The sequence below is a fragment of the Chrysochloris asiatica genome, unplaced genomic scaffold (assembly GCF_000296735.1).
Source record: "Chrysochloris asiatica unplaced genomic scaffold, ChrAsi1.0 scaffold00027, whole genome shotgun sequence".
Taxonomy (NCBI): domain Eukaryota; kingdom Metazoa; phylum Chordata; class Mammalia; order Afrosoricida; family Chrysochloridae; genus Chrysochloris; species Chrysochloris asiatica.
Window position 1 is genome coordinate 22731894 of NW_006408545.1, and position 5463 is coordinate 22737356.

The 5463-nt window shown below is 43.5% G+C and overlaps 1 pseudogene; it reads left to right on the forward strand.

Annotated features, from left to right (window-relative positions):
* The first annotated feature begins 2968 nt into the window (after positions 1–2968).
* LOC102814777 lies at positions 2969–3468 on the forward strand (annotated as a pseudogene).
* Positions 3469–5463: the final 1995 nt, after the last annotated feature.

Sequence of the window (5463 nt, forward strand, 5' to 3'; positions counted from 1 at the left end):
TGTGGCAGCGGTAGTGAGGTTGGCCCAGGATCAGACATTGTTTCGTTCTGCTGTGAATGGGGTCGCTATGAGTCGGTTCCGACTCGATGGCACCTGACGACAACAACAACAACATAAACAATGGATTGTGTGGTTCAATTTGCTACTAAAAATTATGCAATATGATTGTATACATTTCGGTAATATCACAGTAAAGGTATCCTAAAAGTGCTTAAGCAGCTAGCTTCAAACACTGCTTAGTCTGGTAAAAATCCGACTTCCACTGAGTCAATTCTGATAGCTCCCCTGTAGGATAGAATAGAACTGCTCATTAGGGTTCCTGAGACTAAATCTTTGCAGAGCAGACAGCTTCATCTTTTTCCCACAGAGCAGCTGGTGGGTTTGAACTGCCGACCTTTTGGTTAGCAACCCAATGCTTACCCCAGTGTGCCACCAGTTATGGGTAATTTATAAATGGGACAATCCAGTCTATTAGTTACTATATTTCATATTCATAACAATCAATGATCATGTGGGCTAATTGTGTTAACTAAATGAATCAGTCAATTCTATTAAAAAGTTAGTTTAATTTATTTTCCCCCAATAAATTTACATTGACTTTGATGTACTCCTTATCTAAATGATGGAATTCTAGATTCAAGTCCATAGTACCAGATCTTGGACAGAACATTATTTTTTAAAGTAGAATTAAATGAGGTTATATTACAAACATGGCTAGAGTCCTGGTGTAGGATAAGCACTAGATCACAAGGTCAGTTTGAACTGCAAGATTGGCTGTTCAAATCCACCAGCTGCTCCTCAGAAACCCTACATAGGGTCACTATGATTCGAACCGACTTGATGGCACTTAATAACAACAGCAAACATGGCTAGTTGTCCATCCATCCCAATATCCATTTGTTCTTCAAAACATTGTTATTGTGAAGTGCTGTTGAGTCAGTTCTGACTCATAATGACTCGGTGTAGGGTTTCCAAGGAGCAGCCAATGGGTGTGAGCTGCTGACCTTATGGTTTGAAGTCCAGTGCTTATCCTACAGCCCCACACTAGGAGTCCTCTTCAAAACATTACCCTGATTCTATTTAAAGTGGAAAATATATCCACTTTAATAAATATATAAAATACTTAATTTCCTAATCTCTTTCTCTAGTCCCTCTCTTCCAGCTAGATCAAGTAACTGGGTAGCATAAATAGTTTGCCACTTGATTGCTAACCAAAAGATTGGTTGTTGTTGTTGTTGTTGTTTGGTGCCATCCAGTCAGTACCGACTCATAGCAACCCTATGCACAACAGAACGAAACACTGCCAATCCTGGGCCAACCTCATAATTGTTGCCACGCTTGAGCCCATTTATGCTGTCGTTTTGCCAATCCATCTCACTGAGGGTCTTCATCTTTTTCTCTGACCCTCCACCTTACCAAACATGATATCCTTCTCCAGTGACTGACAATATATCCCTCCTGACAATATATCCAAAGTATGAGAGATGAAGTGTGGCCATCTTGGCCTCCAAGGAGTACTCTGGGTGCACTTGTTCTTTTGGCAGCCCATGGCACTTTTAATATTCTCCTCCAACACCATAACTCAAAAGCATCAATTTTTCTATGGTTTTCCTTATTCACTGTCCAGCTCTCGCATGCATATGAGGTTAGACACCTGAGCCTATTGACAAGGACATAGCCACAGATGTCTAGAGCTGAGAGTGAAGCATCCAACTGATATGAAGTAAGAGGGGTCACATTAGAAACACCCAAAGTTACAGATAGTACCCATCTGACCTAGCCTTGATGGCTAGATAATCAGAATTCAACTTGTTGTTGTTGTTAAGTACCGTGGAGTTGGTTCCGACTCATAGTGACCCTGCACAGGGTTTCCAAGGCTGCAAATCTTTACAGGAGCAGAAAGCCTCGTCTTTCTCCCATGGAACAGCTGGTAGTTTTGAACTGCTGACCTTGAGGTTAGCAGCCTGATTTGTAACCACTACGCTACCAGAACTAGAGCAAGATTTTAAAAAAAGAACAAAATAAATTTTGATAAAGGAAATGGTAAATTGCTACAATTTGATGAACTTGACCTATACTCATAGAGGTGTAGTTATTGTTGTTAAGTGCAGTAGAGTTGATACCAACACATAGTGACCCTATGTAGGATCTCCAAGGAGCAGCTGGTGAGCTTGAACCACTGACCTTGAAATTCAAATGACTTTGCAGTCTGACGCATTAGCCCACAGAGCCACACCAAAACTCCCATAACTCTAAATACCAACAGAGAGGGAAGAAGTCTTCACATCATCTATGCTCTCCCCTCTGTACACAGGGTAGATAGGGACCGTCAACTTAGACATTGGCTACCTAAAATGAGGGGGCAATAAAGGCACAATGTGACTGGCTTACAAGGTTTCCAAGGGGAGCTTAGTTTAATAGTGTGTGGGAAATAAAAAGTCCCCACTGAATAGTTATCATCTTGTCTAGATGGGTCAGGTTAAAAGAAATGGGGATAAGATTCTTTTGATTCAATAATTAATCATTGTTATCATGACTAATTGCGACTGTCACAATTATAAAGGTAGACGTTTTGTAACAAAAACAGGGGAGTAGTTTATCTTACAGTCCTGAAACAAAGGACCCTAGGACCATCAAGGGAGAGGAGCCACAAGTACAATGCGAGACCTTTTCCAAAGAAGCAGCGACACCAAAGATGGAGGCAGAGATGGGGACATGGAGAGGTGGAGCAGCTGAGGACTCTAGATTCATGGGAAGAGAGGGACAAAGAGCTGGTGCATAACTGAAGTAAAAGTTTTATAAGATGAGACTTACCCTTTCTACTTATGATTTACTCTGGTATTTCCATCTTATGCTATTCTAGTCTGTGAAATTTATTTCATGAAAAAAAATATTTTAAATCACTAAATAATGACTTCAAAGAGTTTGTGGAAAACTGGAATTAAAACACTATGAGGCTTCTGGAAACATGGCCTCTGGTGTGGCTATCTCTGATGGTGTCATCAAGGTGTTCAATGACATGAAGGTGCACAAATCATCAATGCCAGAGGAGGTGAAGAAGCGCAAGAAGGCAGTGTTCTTCTGCTTGAGCGAAGACAAGAAGAACATCATCCTAGAGGAGGGCAAGGAGATCCTGGTGGGTGACGTGGGCAGACTGTCGATGATCCCTGTGCCACCTTTGTCAAGATGCTGCCAGACAAGGACTGCTGCTATGCCCTCTATGATGCAACTTATGAGACCAAGGAGAGCAAGAAGGAGGATCTGGTTTTTATCTTCTGGGCCCCCGAGTCTGCACCCCTTAAGAGCAAAATGATCTATGCTAGCTCCAAGGATGCCATCAAAAAGAAGCTGACAGGGATCAAGCATGAATTACAAGCAAACTGCTACGAGGAGGTCAAGGACCGCTGTACCCTAGCTGAGAAACTGGGGGGCAGCGCTGTTATCTCCCTGGAGGGCAAGCCCTTGTGAGCCCCCTCCAGCCCCCTGCCCGGAGCATCTGGCAGCCCCAGACCTGCCTGTCGGGGGCTGCAGGCTGCCCCCTTCCTGCCAGACCAGAGAGGCTGGGGGGATCCCAGCAGGGGGAGGGCAATCCCTTCATCCCAGTTGCTAAACAGCCCCCACCCCCTGGACCTTCCTCGTCCTCCCTCCACCCCTGACGGTTCTGGCCTTCCCAAACTGCTTTTGATCTTCTGATTCCTTTTGGGTTGAAAACAGACCAAGTCCCCCCCCCAGGCACCTCAGTTTGGGAGGGGCCTGTATTTTTTTTAACAACACCCCCACTCCCCACTGCCCCCCTCCAATTCCAGGCTGCCAACTTCTAACTGCATAGTGACTGCTTGTCTGTTTAGTTCTGTATATAAATGGAATGTTGTGGAGAAGACCCTTCCCTGCACCAGCTGGTTCCCTTTTCCTTTTCCCCTGGTCCAGCCACTTGTTTGGAGATAGGGCCAGTAAGGAACCTTCAATTAAAAAAAAAAAAAAAAAAGAAAGAAAACAAAACAAAACAAAAAAAACACTATGAAAGTTTTGATGGCATTTCATACTTGGAATCCCTAGATAGTGTGTACTTAGATGCACCTCAGAAGAAAAGCCTCTTGAACTCTGAAAAAGCAATCATTAAAAACTCCATACAGTACAATTCCACTTGGACACCCATGGGATACCATCAGTCAAAATTGACTCAACAGCAGCTAAAGGGAGGTCTTCTGAGAGGAAGAGACCGCTAAATTGACACCTACCAAAGAATTCATCAGGGAAACAGTATGGTGGGAGATAGTGTCCCAGGCAGTAGATATAGGTTGGGTATAGTCCCAGAGATGAAAGAAGTCATGGTCTTTTGAGGAATAAAAGTAGTTCAGTGTGGTTGGAGGACAACACTTAGGGATAAATGGTTGTTGTTGTTGTTAAGTGTCGTCTAATTGGTTGTGACACATAGAAACCTTGTATAGGGTTTCCAAGGAGTAGCTGATGTGTTTGAACCACCAATCTTGTGGTTAGCAGTCCAATGCTTATCCTACAAAGACTTATGTTGTTGTTGTTAAGTACCATGGAGCCGGTTCCAACTCATAATGACTCTGGTTGTACAGGGTTTCCGAGGCTGTAAATCTTTATGGGAGCAGACAGCCTCATCTTTCTCCCACGGAACAGCTGGTAGTTTCTAACTGCTCACCATGAGATTAGCAGCTCAAGTCATAACCACAACGAAGCGGAAAAAGGAAAGGTAGTGATCGCCCCCTGGAGGATGTTGAAAGCCACACTGGCTCTTTTAAGGCAGAGGTTTTCAGAGCTCATCAGAGAATGCTAAGGACTCTGCATGACTGCCTCATATACGCCAGGGCAAGACAAGATGAAGGCTGAGTAGGTCTACTGCTCTTACCTCCTCAACAACCCAAGTAGCTCAAACACTTTAGCATTTTATGTAGAACATTCTAGGGGAAGTGTGCAAAACATACTGAAGGTGGGCCAGACCAACAGATAGTCCTAACTAAAAGAGTGGTAGTAATGATGGAGAGAAATGGGCAAAATTTAGAATCAGGAAGATGAAAAGAAAGCACTTGGGGAATGCGTTCTTCAAGCCCTCATCATTCACACCACAGAGACTTTACATATTCTGGTTGTGTATTTGTGTAAATGTATATAGTTTTTGTCAGAATAATGTAGTTAAATGCATGCAAATATCTATAATTACAAATAAACTTGATTATATTAATATGTTGTTGTTGTTAGGTGCCATCGAGTCAGTACCTACCCATAGCGACTTTATGCACAGCAGAACGAAACACTGCCCAGTCCCGGGCAACCTCACTGCTGTTGCCACGCTTGAGTCCATTGATGCTGCCACTTGGCCACTCCATCTTGTTGGGGGTCTTCCTCTTTTCCTCTGACCCTCCACCTTACCAAATATGATCTCCTTCTCCAGCGACTGGTCCCTCCTGACAATATGTCTGAAGTATGAGAGATGGA